The sequence below is a fragment of the Natrix helvetica genome (genome assembly GCF_964273705.1).
Source record: "Natrix helvetica genome assembly, chromosome: 1".
Classification (NCBI taxonomy): Eukaryota; Metazoa; Chordata; class Lepidosauria; order Squamata; family Natricidae; genus Natrix; species Natrix helvetica.
In genome coordinates this window covers 197,211,811-197,230,894 of record NC_138548.1, presented here as the reverse complement: position 1 = coordinate 197,230,894, position 19,084 = coordinate 197,211,811, and the positions used below count along the sequence as shown (strand labels likewise).

The 19,084-nt window shown below is 43.7% G+C and overlaps 1 protein-coding gene across 7 annotated transcripts in view; it reads left to right on the top strand.

Moving 5' to 3' along the window:
• The first annotated feature begins 2,913 nt into the window (after positions 1–2,913).
• L1CAM (L1 cell adhesion molecule) overlaps positions 2,914–19,084 on the top strand; it is a 96,235-nt gene continuing 80,064 nt past the window's right edge. For all 7 annotated transcript variants that reach the window (XM_081938908.1, XM_081938911.1, XM_081938910.1 and 4 more), the window contains exon 1: positions 2,914–3,006. The gene's annotated coding sequence lies outside the window, so the exon portion shown is untranslated. The remainder of the gene's footprint in view (positions 3,007–19,084) is intronic.

The window sequence follows — 19,084 nt, the reverse complement described above, 5'->3', positions numbered from 1 at the left end:
CTTCATACAGGGCTTCCTTCCTTCCATACCTTCATACATTGCTGCAGATGCCGAAGCATCCAAAAATGGTATGCATTAAAACTTGCAACAAAACAGATAACACTTAAAACACAAATTAAAGTTCTACGTTAAAACAACATAGGACAACCACAATAATTTTCATTTAAACAAAAGGTGGGGAAAATAGAACCTTGCCGAATTTCTTCAACATTCGTGCTGGGAAGGCCTGACTAAGTGCAATTTCGTGAGGGACCTAAATATGTGTATATCATTGCAGTACTTCCTGAATGCATGTGCAGCAACAGAGATAAAGCTCATAAGCATCAATTCAGCAGCCTCTGGTATATGTAGCACAGGGATGTCAAACTCGCGTCGTCACGTCATCATGACTTTTCCCCCCTTTGTTAAACCGGGCATCATAGACGTGGCCAGTGCGTGACACATCCAGCCTGCGGGCTGTGAGTTTGACACACCTGATGTACCAGGTCCTTTCAATGACCAGACCCCATTTGACAGGTGTCTTGGTACCAAACTTCTGAACCACAGCTAGAACTACTAATTGGCACCAGGATTGCTTCTTCAAGAAAATTGTAATACGTCCATGGCCAGGTGCCTTACTCAGCAACCTGGCTATACATGCCTCTTCAGCTGCAGCTTCCAAACCAACCGCAGTAGTAGCTCCCATCAAAGGACTTTACAGTAATTTAAATGAGGTTACCTGTGAATAGATACTAGCAACTAGACTCTCTCTGTTCAGGAAAGGCCATACAGTAAGTAGTTGGTATACAACTTGCTCTGGCAATAGACAAGATCAAGCAGGATCAACAGGTGCTGCACTCATTCCCCACTCCCACCCCTCACTCTCTTCAGCAACAGGTGTCATCTGTAAGGACAACCACGGCTGGTTTTACCCCAAGGCAGACTTGAACACAAAAGACTAATTAAATTATACATTTAAACCATAGTAGTCGGCAGCCTCCCAAACTCATGTTTGTGGTTCTGGAAGCTCTATGAACGTTCCACCACATTTCATCAAGTAGTCAGAGAGTTGGCAGGATGGATTCCTGCCAATTTGAGGCAAGAGATGTAAGACCTAAAATTACACCTTTGGGAAAAGAAAAAATCCCAAGCTGAATTGCACCCTGAAAACCTTAGCCTCAAGAATGGGTATGACTTGGCCTCACCTCCTTTGCATAATTATCTCATCTCCTGTCAACACTGCCCCTTTCTCTGAAGAAGCTAAATGCCTTCTGTAGTCACCCAAAGATTATTTACTAGGGCTATGGATGGAACCCTGGTTTAGAAGTCTTTTGAAGAGGATTAAGGCAGCCCCAGGGATAAGGCATTCAAGGGCTATTCGTCAAATTATCTTCAGTGATGTTAGATTTCCAATATTGTTTTGCTTATGAAGTATAGTTGATGGATGCATCTTTGATATTGCTGGTTTGTACGGCATCCAGAATCTTTAGTCCGGGCAGCATAAGCATTAACTGGGATAAATAAATAATAAGGAAACAGCAGGCTTCTCATCACAGGATGGAAGAGAGGTCCTATGAAGTCCTCCCTCTCTGGAAGGCAGGCCTTGCTCTCATCCAGCCCAGCTTTTCCTCTGTCCTCATGATTGATGCTCCACTCCTTAGCTCATCTTTCAAAAGGTTCTGCTTCTTGGAGAAGCCGTTTGGTTTGGACTCCGTTCCTCCTTGTGCGAGGGATGCTAACACACCTCCTGTATCCAGCTTTTCAAACTCCTCAGTTCGTTTTTGAGATGAGGAGTAGATGCTCTGAAACCACTTGCAGACCACAGGATAGTCACCTTCTCCTCCCCCCTCCCCCCAAACCTGCTGTGATCCAGGAAGCCCTGCTTTGCTGCCTCTGTGGGTCCTCTTATCTTTTTCCTCTGGGGAGTCTCTGGCTTGCCCATCAGAAACCTCAAATCCCCCAACAGCATCTTCACTGACCAGAACAGAGCACTGCCCTGCTCTGGCCCGTGAAATATAGCAATATGACTGACCAGCATCCTAGCTCTTTTTATAGCATCTTTCCACAGTAAAGACATTGGTCCTGTAGCCTCTGCCGTTACAGAATCCGGCTTCTCTGGGTTTCTCTTTTCCCGGGGAAATACCAGCGTTCAGCGACGCCGATTTAGCTCCTTTGGCCATGGCACCAGGGCTGCCCTTCAGATCTGTAGAGTTACAACGGCCATCATCATCCCTAGATGGCCAGCAGAGCCGCTAGCGGAGAAAGGCTGTTGATCACCCTTGCGATTTGGCTCGGAAGATCCGGCTGCTTCCGAGCCGGGCTCCGCTGCCGCCCATGCGCGCCAGAAACCTAGTTGGCTGGTTCCGAAGGATTTCGGTTTTAGAAGCCTTGCTGGAAATTGGGTAATCTGGGCGTGACCTTCAAGCAGACTCGCCCCATCCAGGAAACAGGGCTTCAGCAGCAGTTTGGCTCCCTTCTCTTAATTGATTCTTTCCTCCTCCTTTTTTTTTTTTTTGCTCGGGCTCCCATCTCCTGTACTCCGCTCCACCTGCCCCGTTTCCCCCCGCCAAGGCATCCTCTATCTCACCCGTTCGTTTCTAAAGCACCGGAGATAACCCTCCCCTCCCCATCCCATAAGGAGGGACCCGAGCGTCCCCCTCCCCAATCTCCAGGGAATAGACCAATAGGTTAACCCCACCCAAGTTTCCCAAATTCTTCTTAGAATACGGCAGGGCGTGTGTGTGTTGTGTCTGTGTGTGTGTGTGGCGCGCCAATAAACCAATTTCCATCGTACTCCTCCTCACCAGTTCCGGGACCGAACCGGAGCTGGGAAGGAAATGAGGGGAGGAGGGATGGGGGGGGTAGGGCGGGGCACGGAGGGAGGGGACTCTCCGCCGCCGCCGCCGCCGCCGCCCCGCTGCTGCTGCCGATTATGTCACATCGATCAGACGCTGCAGCCGAAGCAGTAGGAGCCAGCGAGGCGACCGCAGCGGCCGCGGAGTGAGCGGAAGGACGGGCGCGGCTCAGGTAGGGGGCTAAGAGGACCGAAGAGGGGGAGCCGAACAGCTAACCCCTTTATCAACTTCGGGGCTCTTCGATGGACGCTCGGATGGGAGAGAAGGAGAACCGGGGTTTTTCTAGGCTGAGAAGTGTTTCTGTCCCGTGCCCCCCTCCCCTCTTTGTCAGGACCCGAAAAAAATCAGGGATGGTTTCCCTAAATCTGGAAGAGAAGAGAGAATTATGAGGTTCCCCAAATGGGCGCGAATTCCCCCTCACGATTCCCCGGAGAGCCTCCTCCTCCTCCCCGTTAGAAGGTTTCTCGGTGCTCCCTCCTCCGCTGCTGAGAAAAGTTGCGCGGCTGGGTGTGCGTGTGTGTGTGTGTGTGGGGGTTGTATGTGTGATGAGGATCCCCCTGAATCCGGTGCAACTTAAGGCTTGGGTATGGCGGGTTGGTTGTCTGGTTTTATTACAGAAGAAGCTGAGGAGGCGGCTGGGAGGGAGATGGCTCCCACGACCCTTAGGCGGGCCGGAAGGCGGGCGGAGTAGGGGGTCCCATCTGCAGACAGAGACCTGTATGGGAATGTGGGGTTCCCGGGTCGAGGACCGGGAGATTAGAGGAGAGATTGGGATCAAAATCTGGCAAGTTTTTCAAACCGACGTTTAGATGGATGGGATCAGAGGAGAGAATTGTAGCAGCGTTGTGGGTGAACCAAAGCTATGACCATGAAAGAAATGGCAGAGAGAAAAAAATGCAGATATACGTTCACTTATATGTTTACAATATATGCCAAGGTGGAGTATCCATCAGGGTTAAAGATTGTGTGTGTGTGAGTGTGTGTGTGTGTGTGTGTGAGAGAGAGAGAGAGAGAGAGTAAGGCTTACACTAGGATTAGAAAAGGAGTAAGGCTGTCTGCACGATGGGGCATTTATTGGTCAGGGAATGGTCTCTGGGTACCATTAGAGAAGGAGGGGGAGAAGTGCAGGAGACCCACAGATTGTATGAATGCACAAGCGCATAGGTGCATAGTGAGTGAGGTGTGTGTGTGTGTGTGTGTGTGTGTGTGTGTGTGTAGAGCACAAGGAGTAGGAAGCCCGGGGTGTGAGAAGTGGAAGCATTGTGTGCTGGGAAGGATGCTGTGGGAATTGTGGCCAGCGTATGGGGCTGAGTTATGGCTGTGGAGTGAGCAGCAGAAGGGTGTGGCAGTTGGAACCGGGCCTAAAGCAGAAGGCTCTTCCCTCCAGGAGCCCTGGGATGAGATCACCTTTCTTAAGCAGCTGATACGGAGGGAGGGGGGCAAGTTGCTCCTGATTTTATGTATTAAAATCACAGCGGTGTGCATGTGTCCATTAAATCTTGGGTTGTTCTTTGCCCTTGGCAGCACAACATTTGTGGGCTGTTTGCTAGGATCCATCTGTGCTCAGAAGATGCTTCAGGTTGTTGTTTCTTTCCTGTATAGTCTATGTGTGTTTCTATGCATCCAAGGAGAGAGCCTGCTGTTCATTTGTATGAGGAGTGGTAACGATTTTGATAAAGCATTGCTTTCTTGGAGGTGGGTGGTGGTGGTATAACGTGAAGCTGCACTGGTCGGGGACAATGGCAAATGATTTGGGACAGAAGGATACAATTCAGGGGGAGATCTCTAAGATGGGGGTGGATGTGTACAAGAGTACAGGTTGTAGGAGGTGGTGTGCATGTTTGTTGTTGATACAAGCAACAGCCTTTTGGGGTGTAATAAATGGGGCTTGTGGGTGTGAGGGAATATTCATTGGGTGGTATGTTTCTGTACAGAAGAGAGTGGGGAGGCACCCTGGTGTTTGAAATATTGTGCATGCAGAATTGCTGTTCTGTATTATATGGAGGATGAATGAGGCCGAGAATAGACAAGAATCCAAGGTCTATAAGATATTTTACTACATGCATTTGCTATGTAGTTATTGTATAGTACAGCTAGTGTGACTAAATTGCAGGTAAATGGCAGACTCCTTGATTTTTTTGCTTTTTATGGAGTTAGTGCATAATCTTAAGTGTCTAAATCAAGTATTCAAGTATCTTTTGGACATGTCAGGAGTGGCTGATGGATATTGGGACATCTAATATATTTCTATTTCTCTCTGTGTCTCTCTCTCTCTCCCACCCTCCCTCTCTCCCACCCTCCCTCTCTCCCTCCCTCCCTCTCTCCCTCCCCCCCACTCCCCATGAAAAGAGAGGCAGTTTGCATGTAGGAAAGCTATATGCATCCTGACTGCATTATGACATTAAAATGTTCAGCTTTGTTTGGACTCCTTGTGTATATAGGGTGTCTGAGAACCTTAGTGCCTGTGGAGGTATGTTCTTAAGGTGGAGAAGTACTAGGATCTGTGTCCATGCAAGGCAGTCTTCTGAATTGGGCTCTGTAGTATTATGTGTGTGCGCAACAGGTCTTATTTTGTGCAAGAGCTTGCCCAGTCAATCCACATTGAATTGTCTGAAGCCTGGAATTTCATCATAAAGATTAATCCAATAGCCAAAAGTACTCAAGAGAGAATGCATTTCTTTCAGAAATATAGGCCATCCTTAACTTACTACATAACAAGGACTGAATGAACCTGGCCTTTTATTCCTTAAATGACAGGTCCTGTGAACGAGGGATCAATAATGCATAGATACAGTGGCTTTCAACTTATCTCAGATTGTATCTCAGAGGATTGTCTGAAAAGGATGTTAACTCGTATTGTATTTTTGTCATGATCTTTCTTGCTTGTAAGTTGTACCCTGTGAGGGTTTTACAGGTAAGACTCTTCTGAAAGATATGAATGTCTAACCTTGCCAAGAATGATGGAAGCACCATGCAAATTTCTTCTTGTACCTGATTCTGCTTGCCTTTCTTTAAACATTCAAAGTCATACAGCTTTGATTGAATGCCCAGCTTAGGATCTGTTTCATTATGGTAATGCCACCATTTTAAAAGGGTACTTTCTATCATGCACAGAGTGCTCTTCTCTCTTGCCAGGAAATCAATGCAACTGAAAAAAGAGATAATAACTAGATTCCAGTAGCTGCAATATTCCAAACAAGCTTTCATTTCAAAAAGGAACTCTGTCCATCTATTTAAAGAAGATGGTACGGACAGCTCATCACCAATTTTTGATATTTTAAGCATCAATTCAGCAGCCTCTGGTATATGTTACAACTTAAGCAGGAGATTCTTAATCTTGAAGTCAAGATTTAAGGGAATCCATGAACTTGGATGGGAAAAAGTGCAATTTTAATTTCACTAACTTCTAACTGAAATTAACTGAAAAAAACATTTGTTTTTTCTCAAACTCAAAGATTCTCCTTGGATTTCAATTTGGAGGAAAATAAATCCCATGCTTTAGTGATCACATGCTCTTATTAGCAAGGCGGGAATTATTGGGATTTGCAATCCAGAATATTAGTCCCTCACTTCCAGTTTTATACTTTGGAAAAAAGGATCAGATCAGATTTATGGAGATTTATTTCTCTTTTGTTCATATTGGGGTGTAATGTATGGAGGCTAAGACTTTCTGTCATTCCACCCCTTTTTCATCTGCTTGATTTGTTGGAACAAGGAATAAATCCTGTAGCCCTGGCTCAATATTGATAAATGGGGAGAAGAAGATTAGTGCCAAATATTGGACTCTTACAAAAGTCTTGCTTATTCCGAAAGGATTTGAGTGGATAGACATAGCATCCGCTGACACCTTCCGTGTTCAAATTCTTAAGGTCTCAACATAGACACTGCGGTAATCAATTGAGTATTTAGAAAAATGAATGAAAATGAAGGGCATTTTCTGCCCTGAGAGATAATGTGAAACAGGTCCCCAAAGCTGGGTTAATTAAAATGACTGGGAAATGTATTCTGGAAAGCTGGAACACTCTTGTGATGCCAATTTTCTCATATTCAGTAAAAGGGGGAAATCCTTTTCACTTTGACTTTTTTGGGGGGGGAGGTTGGAACAGCCTGCTATATCATTTGATCATTTTTGTTGGTTCCCTTATTAGGGAGATGCTGTTCAGTTGTCCCTTTCATCAGCCTCATAACTAACCGAAGAATGCTAATATCCAGGGACATAATGGTGGTAATTTAAAAAAAATCCACTTATGGGTCATTCTAGTTTTTTCCCCCTGCCTCTTTTATTCCAGTGGGGAGGAGGTGCTAGCCTGTAGATGACCTGTCCTCCCACTCTTGTGCCAACCACAGTTAATAATCAAAATGTTCTCTTTCCTGGAAGAACGGAAGGAAAGCTGGTTGTTCCCCGTCTGTCTCTTTTCCTCCAAGGCACTGATAAGGGGCGGGGGGGGGGGGAGAAGGCTGACGCTGACGGGGCAGCAGGTGGCAATTGATTTACAGGAGAATCTGTCTTGCTGCTACTGGTGGGGATGGGGAACAGATAGCTATATGTTGCTGGGCAACAGAGAATTATGGACTGGCATGCTCCCCATCAATCCGGCTTGTCAATAGTGCTAGTGATAGGATAGAGGGAAATACCAAGAGCCAATGTATCCAGCTGCAGAGATGCCCTCACTTGGGGCTCTCTGTCCTCCTAGTTGGGGCCCTTTTCTCTTCCTTCTAGCACCAGCCTTCTCTCCATCTTACTAACTCTGCTCTTGTCTCTTCCTTCTGCATTAGATCCCAGTCTCTCTTGTTTTCCACGAAAGCCCCTTTGTTCCAGGGAATCCGTTTCCTAAGCCAGTGGCCATACTGTCACCAGCTTTGGCGTTTCCCAAAGCAGCAACAGGACTGGAGACTAAGGGTCCCTGTTCCTCTGGGTTTGGGGGCAAAACGGCAAGGAAGAGACTGGGATTCATGGATCTCCAGCTAACTCGCAGCCTCGGGTTTTCTTCTGAATGGCTGCTGAGTTGATGTCACCCAGGTCCACAGCTCCACCAGGGCTGCACCTGCACATCCATTAAATGTAACCAGAGACCTCATGACTCGCCCTGCTATCCCCTGCTGGTTGTCCTGCCTTGAATCTCCATGATCCCTTCCTCAGCCTCTGCAGAAATAAGATGGGACTCGAAAAAAGAGGGATAAAGGGTACTATAGGTTGCCCCCTCCCCACTCCTCTCCTGTGTGCCTGTGTCCTTTAATTTTATTACAGTTAAAAGGGATGCTCCAAGAGTGATGATTTCTTTTTACTGTTCCCCTCAGAGAAGCTACCAGAGAAATGAGAATTTTTAGCTTCCCCCAACCTTGCAGATGATACTGCACTGCTCCACTGGGTCCTTTTCATTTGTGGATAATATTGGAAGAGTACTTCTCAAATACTGACAGCTGTGTACATATACTTGCAGCTTGCCCTAGCTAGCCTGACCAACTATCCAGATAGCAAAAAAGGCACAAGCCAACTGAAGGCTGAAAGGGCTGAAATAGAGTTATGGGGTTACCCATTTCAGCTTTCAGGTTACCCATTTCAGGTTACCCATATCTCTATCACTAGTCTAGAAAAGCATCCACTGCTTGGTTTCTGATTGTCTACAGGTGATCAAGCAGGAAAGCTTTCTGAAGTGGGAGAGAATTGGTTAAGCCTTTGATTAGCTGGAAATGACTAACATCACAGATATATTGGGGTAGAGAGCAATTGAAGCAATAGTAAAATTGCTACTCATGATCTTCTTTGCAAAGCTCAGCCTAGGCAGGACCTATTGAAATCAACAGCAATCACAATTTTATACAGTTCTCAACATATTATATTAGGGGAGATTGCCTTGCATTTTCGTTGTTGTTCAGTCACTAAGTCATGCCTGCTTCTTTATGACTCCATGGACCATAGCTTGCCAGCCCCTCTGTCCTCTGCTGTCTCTTAGAGTTTGGCCAAACTCATGTTCATTGCATCACTGAAATTATCTAAACATCTCATCCTCTGCTGTCCCTTTTGTCTTCAATCTTTCCCAACATCAGGGTCTTTTCCAGTAAGTCTTCACTTCTCATACTTTGGTGGCCAAAGTATTTGAGCTTCAGCTCCATCATCCGTCCTTCCAAAGAACAGTCAGAGCTGACTGCCTTTAGGATTAACTGATTTGTTCTATGTGTATGCTTATGTGAATCAAAATCTTCGGATGCCATTTCCAAATCTTTCCCTCTTAAATGAACTTGTCACATACAAAAATAGAATTCCAGCCAGAATGTAAATGGCCTATCAGATCTGGGAAGACAGAGTGTCACATTTTTGTTCAAATAATAGCACAATCCATCCATTCAACTGGATACAAATGTCTGTAACTCTCCACATTCTGCTCTTTGTTATATTCCTGATTTGTCCAGAAATTCTATTTCTGGGGGGGGGGGGGAAGCATTAATTACATGATGTGGTCAGGACCAGACACCCAAAACTCTTTGAAATAAACTTATGCTGTAGGCAAAACTTAATTTTGTTTCTACACTTCTGTCTGGCAATATACATTGGCAGCCCTTGAAATCTCTGAGGCATCTCCTTGGTTCTTTTCATGTTTTTTGATCCTACTGATAATGCGGTTTGTTTGGAGTATTTGCCCCTTGTACATTTTCCTTCTGCAATCCCATTTCCCACCTCTTAGGGGCAAATCCACTTGTATAGGATAAAGATAAGAAAGCTGTACTTCTCTACCCCCAAGGACCTGTATGTTTATAAGCAGAGAATTCCTAGCATGGACAGTTAATATGAATTATGCACCAATTTCATGCTCCCCGTGGATTTCTCACGACAAGGAAAAAAGTGGGGGAAATGGTAGAATAATATAGGAGGGTTACAAATGGAAGTCGGTGTGCCTGAAATTGTTGTAAAATGTTATGACTACATACAAAAGGCTTATTTTGAAGCACTCTAGCCTTTTATTCGATGGTTTTTGAGTTAGAAAGTGGGGGCTGGGGTAGCTGGTTCTTCTCATGTAGAGTAATCTGCTTGGTTCCTGCATGGTTTTGCAGTCCCAAAAAGCTGCCGATATTAAGTATTATGGATTGGGAAGTGTTAGTGTTCCAGTAGCTGTTGAACCACAGTTACAGCATCCTTCTTAACTGGACATGCTGGCTAAGGCTTCTGAGAACTGTAGTTTCTTTACATTTGGAAAGCCAGAAGGTCCCCTCTTCTGGATTGCGTTAGGCCAGGCCTGAAAAATCTGCCAAACGTTATTTTCGATAACAACTTTACTCCAGTAATATGTCGTATTAATTCTAAGATGTATGTGACAGTGGTGGGATTCATTTTTTTTTACTACAGGTTCTGTGGGTATAGATTAGTGGGCATGATGTGGCTTGGTGGGTGTGGGTGAGGCAGGGGAAAGGATACTGCAAAAACCCCATTCCCTCCCGATCAGCTGGGACTCGGGAGGCAGAGAATAGGTGGAGGCGGGGCCAGTCAGAGGTGGAATTTCCCGGTTCTCCGAACGACTCAAAATGTACGCTACCTGCTGAACCTGCTGAATACCACCCCTGGTATGTGCACTCTATAGCCCATCCGGAAAGCAAAAAACATGTACTCAACTGTCTGCGAATTAAATGTACACAATCGATTATCATAGCCTTCTAGGACAGTTAATATTTACTTAGAACAGAAGTATCCAAAATGAACAAAAGGTCAAAACTCTATGTAGATTTTAATCGGGCCTCTGAAAAAAGAACAGAATGGTGGGATGGGATCTTGGAGCTTATTTGGAAGCTCTGCAGTCATTCTGTGTCTTGTGCTGCTATCACTACTCTGGAATCTGGGTCCAGAACAATTGGTCCCTTGTTATACATTAATAATGTGCTGTTCGCTGGACTGCTTGTGGTCCCCAAGTTTCCGCTGCTGTGCCATCAGACTGACCCAGCCTCGGGGCATCCTTTCTACAAAACAAGCTTCATTTGGACATCAGGCAGACTGGTGGGATCTCAAACAGAGTGGGTGGAATGTGCCACAGATATATGGGAAGCAGGGTGGGGAAGCCAGCTGGAAGGACTACACATCAGCAGTTTAGCATAGAGGAACAAGTGGGAGAGAAAGGAGAAAGTAATTGGCTGGTAAATGGCTCTTTCTCCTGTTCTGTTGGTAGGAGAAACGGATTCTCCTGGGAAGCAAGATATGATGGGGAAATTTCTCCAAACCCAATGATGAGTGGACACTATATGCTCTGCTTAAGCCAAGTTTATATTGAACTGCATTAGAGAAGATCACAAGGTTCTGCCCACTGAAGGAGGGTATAAACAGCCTTTATATAATTGTATAATAAGTACAGTTGATGTGTCAGTTATCAAGCTGTTTTGATAACAAGAATTGACTTTACAGGTAGTCCTCATTTGCCCACAGTAATTGGGCTCAAAAACTCCACTGTGACACAAAGTGACACAAAATTGAAAAAACCAGGTGACAATTCCAGCAGTCTTGGTTGCTGTCATTAAGCAAGCATTGTTGGTTATTAAGCAAGGACCTCATGTGACTGTGGCTTCCGATATCCTGCCAGCTTCCCCAATGCTTTTGTTTGTGGGAAGTCAGCTTGGAAGGTCACAAAGTGTGATCATGTGACTGCAGGATGTTGCAACATTGTAATCTCAAGGCAGGCATGGAGAGCCTGGATCACAATCGTGGGACTGAAGGGATACTTTGCCACCCATAAGTACTAGGTCCAATTGTAACTACTACTCATTCAGTACTGACATAAGTTTAAACAGTTGCTGAATGAGTGGTTGTTAAACAAGGACTAATTAGTATGTTTACTGTGGGATATACAGTTAGCAAAGGATATATAGGTAGTCCTCGACTTATGACTGTAATGAACCCTGCTCACTACAGTCATACGTCATGATGGTTGTAAGTGGGTAATTATGTGATCAACCTAATTTTATGATCATTTATTTTGCTGTGGTTGTTAAGCAAATGCCATACCCATTAAGCGAACCCCTTGTTCATTATGGGATGCTTTTGGCAAAACCTGGAAGTAAATGTTGGTTTCTGGCAAACATGTTATAAATTGTGATCCTGTGACTGTAGGACACAGCAATTGCCCATAAACGTAACTCCATTGCCAATGCTTGAAATGTAGCCATGTGACTCAGGGGAGAAATTCAGCAGGTTCTGGAGAACCAGTAGCAGAAATTTTGAGTAGTTTGGAGAACCGGCAAATACCACTTCTGACTGCCTCCAGAGTGGGGAGAGAATGGAGATTTTGCAGTATCCTTCCCCTGCCACAGCCACCAAGCCACACCCACAGAACCGGTAGTAAAATAAATTGAATTTCACCACTGATGGTGAAGACCTCTAAGTGACCGGTCGCAAGTCAAGGACTACTAGTATCTATGAAAGCCAGACTTTTGTGGTTACTCACTTCCCAATTTCCTGTCAAAAGATACTAATACTATATTGCTGCAGTAATATATGGGCTATTACCAATATTTGCAATTTTCTGTCAGCATCTAGGCAAACCAATGGAGCAAGTTAATAGAAAGGGTAACTTGAGTCTTTAGGGGCCTAAGTAGATTGCAGATTTTGGTTTGTGTGCTAGCACTGGATTTTCTCCCTCAGATCCCCTTCACTGAATCTTTCTTCCAGAACTAGGAGGTCCATTCCAAGCCTAACAAGATCAGGATCAGGAAAGCAGGATGCAGAAACAAGAAAAGACCAAATGAAACTCAAAATGATTTTTTGCATGTGGCTGACATAATCCTAATATAGTTACAATCTATATAATTCATGTCTCTTTTGGAATAAAAGACAAGATGTTCAGTATCATGTATTTTATGTTACTTTCATTTACCTGCAAACTCCAGAATTGGTAAATGAGATCTTGTCATACAAACTTCAAATTTGCTAATGATTATTATGTCCTTGCTGTGTATAATGTGCAAACTCTTTTTTTTTTGTTCTGTTCAATCACATTGGAGACTGGATAAGTCCCTGTAGTCTTCTTGGCAGGGTTTTTCAGAAGTTGTCTGCCATTGCCTCCTTCCTAGGGCTGAAAGAAAGTGACTGGTCCAAGGTCAACCAGCTGACTTTGTGCCTACGTCAGAGCTAGAACTCATGGTCTCCTAATTTCTAGCCTGGTCCCTTTAATACTACACCAAACTGTGTATCCATGCAAACACTGATTGCTTTTGAATTAATAATAATCTTGCAGAACTAGGCCTTTATGTTTCCATTTATAGATTTATTTATTTATTGCAAAGTTTTATAGCCCAGCCAACATAAAAGACTCTAATGCATTAAAATTATAAGCACAACAACAGAAATAAATCAAGATTAAAATAAGGAAATAAATTAATGTTCTCTCAAGATGGATGCCTCCTCCTAAAATGAGGGATTGACCAGTCTTTCTCAAGAGGGATTGAAATTCAGCTTTCAAAGGGCCATGTTGGTCACATGGTCTCTACCCATGTCTGGCAAAAGAATCTCATAAGACTGCCCTGTTTTAATCTGCATTGTTTTGAAACACAAGTGATACTTCAGTATTTTGAGATCAGAGGACCCACTCACACCATTAGCCTCAGATGGTGGGAGGGAGTTCTGAATTCCCATTTCTGAACAGAACCTTAAGCTTATTTTCAATCAATTAAATGCCCATTGAAACATACAAGGAGCCCACAGTGGATCCATCCTTTTTAAGTTGGGAGTGTAAAAGATGTTGAATGTGTTTGTTGGATGATATTCCCTCACTCTGAATAACCTTGAGCATTCATACTAGATCTCACTGGACATCCGTTCTCAGAGCTCGGAGTGAATTGGGTTGGCAGTGGAGAAGACTGAAAGATTAGAAAGCCAAACACTCTTTGTTTTTCGCAAGCAGCCACTTTGGCCAGCCACCAAGTAACCCTGAGGTTTTTGCTCTTTCAAACTCAGTGGAATGTGAAGGAGCTTGCGACCCCGTCCATCTGTTGGCCAGAAGAATAACTCTCCACCAAGTGACTAGAATGGGATTGTATTGGTCAAGGTGGGAGAAGCCAGCAAAAGAAAAAATGGATTTGAAAATGGGCTGGATTCAACTTGGGGTTGTGAGCAGAAAAAAAAAGAAAATTAAGAAAAATATTGTCTCAAGTTTGCCAATGGGAGGAGTTGGACAGCAAAACATTCAGAATGCTACCATCTCTCCCTCTCTTTTGAGTACGTGACCCAGAACAGAGCACACAGCTGCAACGTGAAGGAAAAGCAGACACATAAATGCAAAACAACCCATCATTTTATTATACAGAAAAAAGTACAGTGGAAACATTGCTAGGAAAAGGGGTTGAAAGAATTCTAGAAGCCATATCCTGCATGTTTTCCCTAACTTGTTTAAGAGAACGTGGCTGGCTCCTTAAGATCTAAAAATAATTATTTTTTAATTAAATGGAAATATTCTATTTGTTTCAGGGAGGTATTCTGCTTGCCATGTTCCTAAGGTCACCCAAAAGCTGATTAAAAGATAAAAATAAAACAATAAATCATAATGTACTTAGGTTTTTCTCAAAACCAATATATTCCAGAATGGTTTACGGCCAGCTCCAAATGGCAAAAAGTATTTTAGACGAATAAATTAAGAAACCTCAGAATGTTTTTTTTCTCTCTATCTTGAGTTAAAAATATAGACATTTCAGAATCCAGAATCCAATAATAAAGCGTATATGTAACTCTGGGTTGAACTGATGGATTCCTCATGTTCTTCAAACTTGGTTATTTTCTGCTGATGTTTCATTATCAGGCTAGGTAACATCATCAGTGCATGGGTGAGTAGTGTGGAAAAATAAAATGCCCAGGACTGATGCATTTATTTATTTTTATCCATCTCCATTCTGATAACTAATTCAAGATGGCATCAGTAGACTTCTCTCTGTTATTCTCTTATTCTCACAATAAATTTGAGAAGTAGGTTACATGAGAATTGTTGACTGCCTTAAAATCACATTTAGCAAAAGCCTTGACTTAGAATGTGAAGCCTGGCTTCTCAGTTTTATACCAATGCCAACCAGTGATACAGCAAAATACATTTCCAGTCTAGTCTTTAGGTTGCTCTTTGTGTGAAAACAATAATGTATTCACAATGTTCAGTCAGCTGCCCCATTATTATGGAATATAGGAACTGACACGGAATTCCAGGATCAAACAGAAAAGGTTTATTGCGCAAGATTCAGTCGCAACACAAGAAAGCACCGACTGAATCCCGAAGGATTCGTTTGCAAAACTATTATAGATCTGACAGGCTCCCCACCCACCCCCCACAAGCCCTCCCTTTTCCTTCTCTCAAAGCTAAAATAAAATGTGGCTTTTCTAGTAAGTCACAGGTACTTGCAAAACTATCTAAGTTTCCTGTCTTCAATTCTGCGGTTTGGCTAGGTGTGATTTAAGCTTCCTCTTGCAAACTCTTAATCTCCTCACTAAAATTTTCCTCTTACAGAACTCTTAACATGCTCCATTATAAAGACAGTTGCATATATTTAAGATTCCTATTATCCTATATTACCATTGTGTTTGGGATTCCTCTCAATTTGAGGTCCAACCCTCTAAGCATCTCTTATGAAGGAGGTGTAACAAGATAATAAAGTGAGGATGAGCTCTTTTCAGGTAGTTTTAAAGAAGAGGAATTTTCTGCTATACCCTTTTCCTTATCTTTAAATTCAGTCCTGAAACTAGTCATCATACAGATGCAGCATCCCCAAAACTACAGCTCCCATCATCTGCAGGACAGAAGATAATGAGAACTCTGTGGAAAGCAAAATATACAGTACTGGGGAAGCTGCTGCTGAGAGAGAATGGTTAGGATACAAAGGGTTGGGGCGGGTACATATATCGACAGGAGATTTTCGGAGGGAGAAGGACAATCCTCAACTTTGTGGTTCAGTTCTCCCTGCCCCCAAATGGAAGGATTGGACATATAAATTGAAAAGATGACATTAGTCTTCAAGTGAGAATTATAAGGGCCTCCTGTTTAGATTCAGAGACAATTTCTTCCCATCCCCATCCCCACCTTCACCCCACCCCATAATCGTAATCAGGGCCTTCTTTTCTCTTGGTATTTTTCCCCTTCCTTGTTGGGATTTGCATGTTTTCTTTTGCAAATGAAGTCAATGGAGGAAAGAGAGTCAGGTGTGGTTAACCCTTCAGTTCTACAACGGAAGGACTGGTCTTTGTGTGCTGGGGATATTAAGGCTGTTTTTGTTGTCACTGCTGAGGAAAATCACTGGGAAGAATTGGGAATTGGGGGCCCAGGTGCGTCTCTTTCTGATTCTGGATAAGGTGTGTGTGTGTGTGTGTGTGTACATGTTGGGGGATTTACTAGTTGGAGCAGGTTGGAGCAGAAGCCAATTCTCTTGGGTTTTATTTTCCTATGAGCAATAAAGATTGTGCCTCCTTCCAGCTCCTCCCTTTCCTTTGTGTAGGTCTCCATGTGAATTTGTGACTCTTTGAAAACATGCATGTATGTGGATGGGTTGGTGGGTGGGTGAGTGGAGTCTTGAAGGCCTGTTAGCTTATTTTTCCCCATGGTTACCCTGGAGACCATAGACTGGTATAGTAGCACGTCCTGTGAGGAAGCTGGCCTTGAGCTGAGGAGGCACAATTCTATCACATAGCTTGTAAATCTGCATCCAATCCAGAATGCATATGCACCATTGGGACAATGTGCTCCCCCTCCCCATGCTTCATTGTGCATCAGGAGTGGAGTCTGACTTCAGTGGACCTAAGAGAGTAGGCTAAGGAAGGGCGTGATCTCACCAGAGAGATCCAAGCATGTATCACCTACTAAATAACCGGATGTGGAATTCTTGCTACTCTCCGATCTTGGTTGTTTGCTTGCAGACATTTGATTGCCCAACAGGTAACATCACTCCCACAGGTCATCCCCGAGTACCTACATTCTCTTCTATTGTAACCTGAAGTACCTGTTTCTGACAACAATAAAGAAATCCCCGGAAGATGGGTTTCCTTCCCAGGAAGATGAAGTGGCCCTCCAGGCAGTAAGCATTGGCTCTGGGTAACTATAAACTAACAAATTTAATGAGCCCGGCTTTCTCTTGGGCATGTAGCATTGAAATGAATGGCAGAGAAAAACAACTCAGCTTGTGTGCAGCTGCGCTTTAATTTAAATGGGGCTGGTAGAGAAGAATAGTGTGGTAGAATGTATTTTAAATGAACTAGTGGGAAATGAGATTCTGTGAAGATTTTTTGCCACAGGCACCAGAACACGCTGGGCCAGCCCTAGGAATCTCCCACGCTTCCCAAAATAGGCTCTCGAAAACAGGCGCTGCCCAGAATATTTGGCCCAGCAGCATCCCAATTCAGAGTCTTTGTGGAAATGGGAACAACGGCTTTGGCATCAATTGCTTTCTTTCAGTCCCCAGCTCTGTTCCAGGAAGGTGGGGAGGAGATAACCCAGTGCCCTGATTAACCAAGCGGGTTTGCAGGGAAATAAAAGTCAACTCAGACATCCAGAAACAATCTTGTGGGATATGAAGATTTTTGAGGAAGAAGAGGGGAAGATAGACTTCATGTCTGGAGTTTTTTAAAAGAATTCTGAAATCTGCTAATTGAAGCCAAATAGTGACTTGGCAAAAGAAAAGATCAACATGCTCTCATGTGGAAATGCCCCAAGCATCTTAATTTTCTTATTCCTGATAAATGTAGTTGTCCTTCATGATCTCTTGTAAGGAACCCATCTTTGGTGTTTTTTTTTTTTTCATTTCTGGCATGAACAGGGACTTTGGGTCACTTTGTATGTGATACAAGCTTGGACTTCTGGTCAGATCTTGCCCTTCCTTGACACACACCCTTAGATCCACTGAACTCAGATCCCATGGGCACATTGAAGTAAAGAGGGAACACATTGTCCCAGGGAAGCATTTGAATCACTCTAGCCTGGGCGTGGATTTGCACTAATGTGACATAATTGTCCATCTTCAGCTCAAGGTCAAGGACACACTATTTGGTGTGCCAATGTATGGTCCCCAGGATAACCATAGTCAGGCCTTCAAGACTCTGCCCACCAATCCATCACATGCATACATTTTTAAATTTCTTTTTCTAAGCATTTTATACATAGACATTAAGAAAGCAATATTTAAACTTTAAAAAGGCAACAATTCCACATTGTCAGGTGCAAGAAACCAGGAGTTAGGATAGAGTTCAAAAGTACTATGAGTTTATTTCATGCTACCGTAGTTATACACAAGAATCTGAGCTACTAATGGTCAAGGCAGATTGACTCTAGATTAGAGTTAACAGAATTCATGGGGGTGTGTGGACTTGGATATCTTATGGGAGCATAGCAGTGGTGGGTTTCAATTTTTTTTAGAACCGCTTCTGTAGGTGTGGCCTGCTTTGTGGGAGTGGCTTGCTGGCCATGTGACTGGGTGGGAGTGGCTTTCCAGCCATGTGACCGGGTGGGAGTGGCTTGCCAGCCATGTGACTGGGTGGGCGTGGCCAACTTGTAAAATGTGGTGAAACTCACTTAACAACACTCTTGCTTAACAACCAAAATGTTGGCTGAGAAACTCTGGCATTTGAAGCACACAAGTCTTAAAGCTGTCAAGTTACAAGACCCTTGCACCACTAATCCTTTAGAAAAAAAACCCAGGGGTGTTCAAACTTGACAGCTTTAAGACTTGTAGACTTCAACTCCCAGAATTCCTCCTCTCGCTCTTCATCTTGATGATGCGCGGACAGGCAGGGGGAGGGAGCTGGAACCGGTTCTAAACGACACTGTAGATTTGTGGAATCTCTTTTTAGAACTGGCAGGAACCCACCCCTGGAGCATAGTGACTCCAAACAGATGATGCATTTGACCCCACCCTCAGGCTCAGCTTGTCATCTCCTACACACACAAACTAAAAATACAAAAAAGCCTTCTCCCCTCGCCAATACATGTATGTTTTCATACAGTCACACTTTCACATGCAGTCATACACAAAGAAAAAAGAAGGACCAGGAGATGGTGGGTTCTTATTGCTCATAAGAAAATAAGTATGTAGGCATGGATTCATTGTGTAGCTTGAGCCTCGTTGTTATCCAGCAGCCTCAGTTGCTCAGCTGTAAAATGGGTATCCAAATAATTTCTTTTATAAGGATAACTGAGAATAAAGCTTCAGATGTTTAATGCCTAGGTAAAATATTTTGAGAAAGGCAGTGCTGTGTTAAGAAGTATATTCTCTTGGGATTTTTTTTATATCTGCTGCTTTTATCCAATAAATCA